The following is a 10,228-nucleotide window of genomic DNA, read 5'->3' as shown; positions in this document are numbered from 1 at the left end:
TAGGCTTTTTCTATCATAGTGGCAGCCATGTGAGGTCTGCACAACTGCTAAACGCTAAACTGCCAGATACAAGTCATAGTGGCCAGATATAGTGTTACTCCTCATTGTGTTACTCCAGGAGGAGTTTAAATATTGTATCTGTCAAGCATCCATTGAAAGTCTAGAGGATTTAGAAATGCATTGAATGGAACGGTATTGAGTATGCTCAACCAACACTTCATTTAAATTCCTCCTGACTATGGTTGTGAGGAGAAACAGGGGACTCGGGATCTTGTTCTAGTGATCTGTGGGAGTCCCAGCAATGGGGTACACAGAGACCAGACATTTATCAACAATCCTGTTGATGGCTGACAGACTTTGATTCTCGTACAACCACTCGCCTTTGGAATTTTTCGACACTAGATTTCCTTCGAGGTGCAAGAATACCATGTTCATTGGCTTTTCCTAAGGCCTCATGCTCGCAGATCCGCAAAACACGGATGGCCTCCATGCACGTTCCGCAGTTTGCGGAACGTCACGGACAGCTTTCAATATAAATGCCTATTCTTGTCCGCAAAGCGCGGACAAGAATAGGACAGGTTATATTTTTTTAGCGGGGCCACGGAACGGAGCAATGGATGCGGACAGCACACGGAGTGCTGTCTGCATCTTTTGCGGCCCCATTGAAGTGAATGGGTCCGCATCCGAGCCGCCGTTTTGGACCAAAACAACGGCCGTGTGCATGAAGCCTAAGTTGATATAGATTGTGCTGAATTTCCTTGATCTCTCCATTATCTGTTCAAAATATGTAATTCCTTGTAATGTTAAGCTCATTCTTTGATTTGTGATTTTTCTACCTAGGGTTATCTGGATCTATATTTATTTTACATGTTTTTGCCTTATTTACAGATGTCCCGTAGTAACTTTGATGTAGAGGCAACAATTGTTTTCATTAGAGAATGTGATTAGAGTTGAGCGGACACCTGGATGTTCGGGTTCGATGGGTTCAGCCGAACTTCGGAAAAAAGTTAGAGTTCGGGACCCGAACTTGACCCCGAACCCGAACCCCATTGAAGTCAATGGGGACCCGAACTTTTGAGCACTAAAATGGCTGTAAAAATGTCATGGAAAGGGCTAGAGGGCTGCAAAAGGCAGCAAAATGTGGTTAAGAGCATGGCAAGTGCTCTGCAAACAAATGTGGATAGGGAAATGACGTAAAAATAAAAAATTATAATCTTGATCTAGGAGGACCAGGTCCATATGGAGTAAGAGGTTGAGGAGGCGGTGGATGTGGCAGTGGAGGAGGAGGAGGTAGCCTACGCTGCTTTTTGTTTTAAAATTTATTTATATTTTTTTAAATTAGGGTACACCCCAGAACATTGTGAAATATAACCCTCCAGTCGTGCTAAACACACATTCAGACAGTAGACCGGCTGCAGGGCAGGCCAGCACCTCCAAGGCGTAAACGGCAAGCTCAGGCCATGTGCCCAATTTGGAGATCCAGAAGTTGCAGGGGCTGACCCCTGTCAGTTAGTTCGTGTAGGCATGTGCATACTTACTGCCCCACCATGTCGCACGTCCCCGTGATGTTCATGATCCAATTTGATATCTGTTCTAACTTTCGATGTCCTTTTATGCGCCTACCATGGTGATTACGGGTGGCGGGGAATCAGGGTTCCAGGCCGGAGAGGGAGCGTGAGAAAAAGAGACCAAATTTAAGGGAGATAAATTTATAAAAAATTTTGGGGATCGAGAAGAAATATGGGAAAAGCTATTGAGGCGCAAATGTGGGACAAATTACAGAAGCCCAAATGTGGGCCAAAAGAGTCAAGTGGAATTGTGGGAAAAGCTATTGAGGTGCAAATGTTTGTCAAAAGAATATAGCGGAAATGTGGGACAAAGTATTGAAGCTTAAATGTGGTACAACTTGTTTAAGTTTAAGCATTGAATCAAAGGAGGTGGCGCGCATCAATTAAAGAAGCATTTCAGAAATTGTATTCCCTGTCACCTATGCAGAGCAGGGGTTTATTCACATCTAAAATTGTATAATGTCAACCCAAGAATGTAACAGAAAAATTACAGAAATTATCTAACCTGTCTACTTGGTAGAGCAGGGGTCTATGACAGAAAACAATTGTTTATTGTCACCCGAAAAAGTAAAATAAAAATTATTGAAATTTATTAAGCTGTCAACTAGGTCGAGGAGGGGTATATTACACTCAAAAATTGGTGAATTTGACCATAAAATGTAACTGACAAATGTTATTTATTTTTTTACCGCTCTAATAGGTATAGCAGTGGTACATCACACCAAAAAATTGCTGAATTTCACCAGGAAATGTAACTGACAATTTTCTTTTTTTTATTAACTGGCCTACTAGGTATAGCAGTGGTACTATACACCCAAAAATTGGTTAATTTCACCAGAAAATGTTGATGACAATTTTATTTATTTTTTTACCGGCCTACTAGGTATAGCAGTGGTACTATACACCCAAAAATTGGTTAATTTCACCAGAAAATGTTAATGACAATTTATTTATTTTTTAAACGGCCTACTAGGTATAGCAGTGATACTACCACTGCTATACCTAGTAGGCCGGTTAAAAAAATATATAATTGTCATTAACATTGGTTAAAATTGGTTAATTTCACCAGAAAATGCTAATGACAATTTTTTTTTTTTTTAACCGGCCTACTAGGTATAGCAGTGGTACTATACACCCAAAAACTGGTGAATTTCACCAGAAAATGTAAATGACAAAGTAGTGAAATGATATAAAACACATACAAAAAAATAAATAAATTGGATTTATGAGATGGAGTTCCATATGGAGTAGGAGTTTGAGGAGGCGGTGGACGTAGCGGAGTAGGTGGAAGCGGCGGTGGAGGAGGACGAGATAGCCAACACAGGTTTTTGGTTTTAATCAAAAATTTTTAAATTAAGGTACACTCCAAAAGAGTGTGAAATATCCAAAATACAAACATGAGCAATTGCGCTGCAGTGTAACAATGGCTGCTTAGTGCCGGTATACATGTCTATTCTGCACAAGGTACGGACAAGTCCTGAGGGATCCATGCCTGGTTCATTTTAATGAACGTGAGCTTGTCCACATTGGTTGTGGACAGGCGGCTGCGTTTGTCTGTGATGACGCCTCCTACCGTGCTAAACACACGTTCAGATAATACAATGGCTGCAGGGCAGGCCAGTACCTCCAAGGCGTAAAGGGCAAACTCAGGCCATGTGCCCAGTTTGGAGACCCAGACATTGAAGGGGGCAGACCCGTCATTCAGTACGTGTAGGCGTGTGCACACATACTGCTGCACCATGTTGGTGAAATGCTGCCTCCTGCTAAGACGTTCCATATCAGCTGGTGGTGCTGGTTGTTGTGGCGTGCTGACAAAGCTTTTCCACATTTCGGCCATGCAAACCCTGCCTTCTGAGGTGCTGGTGGTGCCCCAGCTGCGTTGGCGACCTCTTCCTCGTCCTCTGCCTTCGCCTTGTGCTTCCACTGTGCCCCCGCTGTCAGGTGGGAATGCCACCAGCAGCGCGTCAACAGCGTGCGCTTGTACTCGCGCATCTTACGATCATGCTCAAGTGACGGAATTAAGGATGGTACGTTGTCCTTGTAACGGGGATCCAGCAGCGTGGCCACCCAGTAATCAGCAAAAGTTAGAATGTGGGCAACTCGGCGGTCGTTGCGGAGACACTGCAGCATGTAATCGCTCATGTGTGCCAGGCTGCCCAGAGGCAATGAAAAGCTGTCCTCTGTGGGAGGTGTATCGTCTGTGTCCTCTGTATCCCCCCATCCACGCACCAGTGATGGCCATGAGCTGGTCTGGGTGCCACCCTGCTGTGAACATGGTTCCGCCTCCTCCATCTCCTCCTTCTCATCCTCCACCTCGTCATCCTCCAGAACTGTGCCCTGGCTGGACAATTGTGTACCTTGGATTTGTGGGTGCAGGAACCCACCCTCGGAGCCACTTGGGAATCACTGGCCGGAAACCCTACGAAATGATCCCTCTTCCTCCTCCTCCTCCTGTGCCACATCCTCTTCCATCATCGCCAGGATAGTTTTTTCAAGGAGGCATAGAAGTGGGATAGTAACGCTGAGAACGGCGTTATCGGCACTGGCCATGTTGGTGGAGTACTCGAAACAGCGCAACAATGGAGGCCCAGTCATACCACTGCAGCTTTTGTCGCCTACTCACACCTGAGGAAGGGGTTTCACTTGTGCGTGTAGCTGGCACAGATCGACCACGTCCTCTCCCTGCAACAGGAGCTCCACCAGCAGCACCACGACCTGGGCCACGTCCCTTATTTGACGCTCTCCTCATATTTTTCGAATTTAGGATCTTGCCCTAAATGGGTGTTTAATTAAAAGTAGAATAGAACGACAGTATGCAAAGGGTGTATCTCACACGGTCTGAACCAGTGTAGGCCTGAATTAAATATTTCTTTGCCCAAAATGGCTGTATTTAAAATGTCTGTATTTCAAATCCCTGAATCAAACCCCTGTATGTAGAGGGGGTATCTCACAAGGTCTGAACCAGTGTAGGCCTGAAGTAAATATTTATTTTGCCAAAATGGCTGTATTTCAAATGGCTGTATTTCAAATCCCTGAATCAAACCCCTGTATGTAGAGGATGTATCTCACATGGCCTGAACCAGTGTAGGCCTGAATTCAATATTGCACCAAATGGCAGTATTTAAAATCTCTGAATGTAACATTAATGTATTAAGGGTGTATCTCACAATGACATCTGCATCAAACGCTGCCAACTAAGTTTTTTGTGCCCAAATGAGTGTTTGTTTAACAACTGAATTTGACAGCAGTATATAAGCCTGTAATTTCACATGTGCTGATGCTGCAAGGCCTGAAAATAGTGTTTTTTTTCTCAAAAAAGTGTGTTTTTAAAACCCCAGAAAATGATGGGTGTATTTCTAGCTTAAATTGCACACTGACTAATCAAGATGTTGTAGATTGCTAAAAAAGTGTTTTTTGGTAGCAGAATATGAAAGCTGTATATATTAAACTTGAATTTAACACTTGCAGATCTGGCAAATACTGTTTGTTTTATTTTTTAAAGTGTGTTTTTTAAAACCCCAGAAAATGATGGGTGTATTTCTAGCTTAAATTGCACACTGACTAATCCAGATGTTGTAGTTTGCCCAAAAAAATGGTGATTTGCAATGTCCCAAAAGCTCAGATGCGGTGCTGGTGCACTGAGCTTGCATAGAATGGCCGCCGCCACCGCCCACCTAACAAACAGAATTATAAAAGTTTTGGTTTTTTTGGTCAATGGCCTCAGGGCAGGGTAAAACGACTATTTCTCTGTAGATCGCCGAGTTAGATTCTCTCCTATGCTCTCCCTGAAATCACAAGTCCAGCAGCATCCTCTCCCTACACTTGTAACAGCAGAGTGACGTGCAACGCTACGTGACTCAAGCTTATATAGAGCCTGGGTCACATGCTGCTCTGGCCAATCACAGCCATGCCATTAGTAGGCATGGCTGTGATGGCTTCTAAGATCAGACAGTTAACCGCTTGTTGATTGGCTGCTGTGCAGCCTTTCAAAAAGTGCCAATAAAGCGCCGAACCCCGAACTTTTACGGAAATGTTCGGGTTCGGGTCCGGGGTCCAAAAATCCTAAAGTTCGGTACTAACCCGAACTTTACAGTTCGGATTCGCTCAACCCTAAGGCCTCATACACACGACCGTTGTGTGCATTCTTGGCCGTTGTTCCGTTTTCCGTGATTTTCTGCGGACCCATTGACTTTCAATGGGTCCGTTGAAAACACGGAAAATGCACCGTTGATCATCCGCGGCCGTGATCCGTGTTTCCTGTCCGTCCAAAAAATATGACCTGTCCTATTTTTTGACGGACAACGGTTCACGGACCCATTCAAGTCAATGGGTCCGTGAAAAAACACGGATGCACATTAGATTGGCATCCGCGTCCGTGATCTGTGGCCGTAGGCTACTTTTACACAGACGGATCGCAGATCCGTCTGCATAAAAGCTTTTTCAGAGCTGAGTTTTCACTTCGTGAAAACTCATATCCGACAGTATATTCTAACACAGAGGCGTTCCCATAGTGATGAGGACGCTTCAAGTTAGAATATACTACGAACTGTGTACATGACTGCCCCCTGCTGCCTGGCAGCACCCGATCTCTTACAGGGGGCTGTGATCGGCACAATTAACCACTCAGGTGCCGCACCTGAGGGGTTAATTGTGCGTATCTTAGCCCCCTGTAAGAGATCAGGTGCTGGCAGGCAGGAGGGGGCACACCCTCCTCCCTCCCCAGTTTTAAATTCATTGGTGGCCAGTGGGCCCCCCCTCCCTCCCCTGTATTACTGTACATTCATTGGTGGCCAGTGGGCCCCCCCTCCCTCCCTCCCCTAATTAAAATCACCTTCCCCCATCATTGGTGGCCAGTGCGGCCTCCCCTCTTCCACCACCTTAATTAAAATTAGCCCCCCCATCATTGGTGGCCAGTGCGGCACCCCTCCCTCCCCCTTCTAATTAAAATCCTTCCCATCATTGGTGGCAGCGGAGAGTTCCGATCGGAGTCCCAGTTTAATCGCTGGGGCTCCGATCGGTAACCATGGCAACCAGGACGCTACTGCAGTCCTGGTTGCCATGGTTACTTAGCAATTTTTAGAAGCATTATACTTACCTGCGATGTCTGTGACCGGCCGGGCGCTCCTCCTACTGGTAAGTTACAGTTCTGTGCTATAAGCAATGCGCCACACAGACCTTTCACTTACCAGTAGGAGGAGCGCCCGGCCGGTCACAGACAGCGAAGGTAAGTATAATGCTTCTAAAATAGCTAAGTAACCATGGCAACCAGGACTGCAGTAGCGTCCTGGTTGCCATGGTTACCGATCGGAGTCCCAGCGATTAAACTGGGACTCTGATCGGAACTCTCCGCTGCCACCAATGATGGGGGGGGGATTTTAATTAGGAGGGGGGGAAGAGGGGAGACCGCACTGGCCACCAATGATGGGGGGGTGATTTTAATTAGGGGGGGAAAGAGGGGAGGCCGCACTGGCCACCAATGATGGGGGGGTGATTTTAATTAGGGGGGGAGAGGGGAGGCTGCACTTGCCACCAATGATGGGGGGGTGATTTTAATTGGGGGGGGGGTAGAAGGGGAGGCCGCACTGGCCACCAATGATGGGGGAGGTGATTTTAATTAGGGGAGGGAGGGGGGGCCCACTGGCCACCAATGAATGTACAGTAATACAGGAAAGGGAGGGGGGGCCCACTGGCCACCAATGAATTTAAAACTGGGGAGGGAGGAGGGTGTGCCCCCTCCTGCCTGGCAGCACCTGATCTCTTACAGGGGGCTAAGATACGCAAAATTAACCCCTCAGGTGCGGCACCTGAGGGGTTAATTGTGCCGATCACAGCCCCCTGTAAGAGATCGGGTGCTGCCAGGCAGCAGGGGGCAGTCATGTACACAGTTCGTAGTATATTCTAACTTGAAGCGTCCCCATCACTATGGGAACGCCTCTGTGTTAGAATATACTGTAGGATATGAGTTCACAATCAAACTCAAATCCGAAGGTATATTCTAACAGAGGCGTTCCCATGGTGATGGGGACGCTTCAAGTTAAAATATACCATCGGATTGGAGAAAACTCCGATCCGATGGTATAATAGGGACTCCTGACTTTACATTGAAAGTCAATGGGGGACGGATCCGTTTGCAATTGCACCATATTGTGTCAACGTCAAACGGATCCGTCCCCATTGACTTGCATTGTAAGTCAGGACGGATCCGTTTGGCTCCGCACGGCCAGGCAGACACCAAAACGACTTTTTCTTCATGTCCGTGGATCCTCCAAAAATCAAGGAAGACCCACGGAAGAAAAAATGGACACGGATCACGGACCTACGGACCCCGTTTTTGCGGACCTTAAAAAGAAAACGGTCGTGTGCATGAGGCCTAAATGTGATGCTCAAACATCAGAGCCTCTGTAAAAGTCGTAATCCCATTCTGGCACACAAGGTCATGGTTTCTACTGCACCTCAAGTGTTATGTAACCTACAGAAAGCTTCCAGACCTGTTGTTTCAGTGCAACTAACTGTTGTTAAACCTTAAAGCAATTGACTTATGTTTACTGGGTGGTTACCTTACAGGTTTACAGCTTATTTAGAGGGTGGGGTTTGCCTTTATATAAAGTCCTGTCTAAAGCCTAGACTACCAGTGGTAAACAAGTCTGGCATTTTCCATCCAAAACATACTCTTCTTTAACTTTTATAGTAACTGTTAGGCGCCTTGCAGACGACAAACGTTCCTCCCGCAGTGAGTCCGCATCGCAGCACTGGCCTGACCTCCCAGCGCTGCCGGGGGTCACATAGCATTATATTGATTTATGATGCTATGTAACTCTTAGGCCCCTTGCAGACGAGCGTGTCCGGATTAGGTCCAGATGCGTCCCGATGCATTGCAGCAAACCCGCGCGAGTAGGTACGCAATTGCAGTCAGTTATTCACACATAGTGACACTGGTCAGATTTGCAAAAAATGGCCTGGTCCTTAAGGTAAAATATGGCCGTGTCCTTAAGGGGTTAAAGTCAATGGGGACCCGAACTTCACTTTATTATTTTCCGTTAGAACATGGTTATAATGGAAAATAATACTATTAGCTTTTTCAGATCTGAGTTTTCACGATTTTGAAAACTCAGATCCGATGGTATATTCTAAAACAGAGGCGTTCCCATGGTGATGGGGACGCTTGAAGTTAAAATATACCATTGGATTGGAGAAAACTCAGATCCGATGGTATATTCTAACACAGAGGCGTTCCCATGGTGATGGGGACGCACCTCTGACAGGGCGCTGCCATCCGCATCACCTGAGGGGTTAATTGCGCGGGCGGCAGCTCCCTGTCAGAGGTTGGGTGCCGGGAATGTTTCTACAATGTTTGCATTGGTGGGCAGTGTGCCCCCCCCTCGGTATTAAAATCATTGGTGGGCAATGCGCCCTTCCCCCCCGGTATTAATATCATTGGTGGGCAGTGCGCCCCCCCCCCCACTTCCCCAGTATTAAAATCATTGGTGGGCAGTGCGCCCTCCCCCCCCCCCCCCCCAGTATTAAAATCATTGGTGGGCAGTGCGCCCCCCCCTCCCCAGTATTAAAGTCATTGATGGGCAGTGCGCCCTCCCTCCCAGTATTAAAATCATTAGTGTGCAGTGCGACCTCCATCATTGGTGGCAGCGATAGTTCCGATCTGACAGGGCGCTACTATCCACGGCATCTGAGGGGTTAATTGCACGGACGGCAGCTCCCTGTCAGATGTCGGGTACCGGGAATGTTTCTACAATGTTTGCATTGGTCGGGAGTGCGCCACCCCCCCCCCCTCCCCAGTATTAAAATCATTGGTGGGTAGTGCGCCCTCCCCGGTATTAAAGTCATTGGTGGGCAGTGCGCCCTCCCCCCCTCCCCGGTATTAAAATCATTGGTGGGCAGTGCGCCCTCTCCCTCCCCCCATCATTGGTGGCAGCGGCAGTTCCGATCGGAGTCCCAGCAGTGTAATGCTGGTGCTCCAATCGGTTACCATGGCAGCCAGGACGCTACTGAAGTCCTGGCTGCCATGTTCAGTTATTCCCCGGCCCTCCTTCTTGTAACTCACAGGTCTGTGCGGCGCATTGCTATAAGCAATGCGCCACACAGACCTGTGAGTTACAAGAAGAAGGAGCGCCGGGCGGCCACAGCGCATGTAAGTATAATGCTGCTGAATAACTGAACATGGCAGACAGGACTTCAGTAGCGTCCTGGCTGCCATGGTAACCGATCGGAGCACCAGCTTTACACTGCTGGGACTCCGATTGGAACTGCCGCTGCCACCAATGATGGGGGGGTAGGGGGAGGGCGCACTGCCCACCAATGATTTTAATATCGGGGAGGGGGGGAGATGGTGCACTGCCCACCAATGCAAACATTGTATAAATATTCCCGGCACCCGACTTCTGACAGGGAGCTGCCGTCCGCGCAATTAACTCCTCAGGTGCCGCGGATGGCAGCGCCCTGTCAGAGGTACGTCCCCATCACCATGGGAACGCCTCAGGTTTAGAATATACTATCGGATCTGAGTTTTCTCCAATCCGATGGTATATTTTTACTTCAAGCATCCCCATCACCATGGGAACGCCTCTGTATTAGAATAAAATAATCCGAACACCAGACCTGAACCCGGACTTAAAGTGATGCTGTAATGTACCCAAAAACGTAAA

The sequence above is a fragment of the Bufo bufo genome, chromosome 4 (assembly GCF_905171765.1).
Source record: "Bufo bufo chromosome 4, aBufBuf1.1, whole genome shotgun sequence".
Lineage (NCBI taxonomy): Eukaryota > Metazoa > Chordata > Amphibia > Anura > Bufonidae > Bufo > Bufo bufo.
This window is presented reverse-complemented; position numbering follows the sequence as displayed.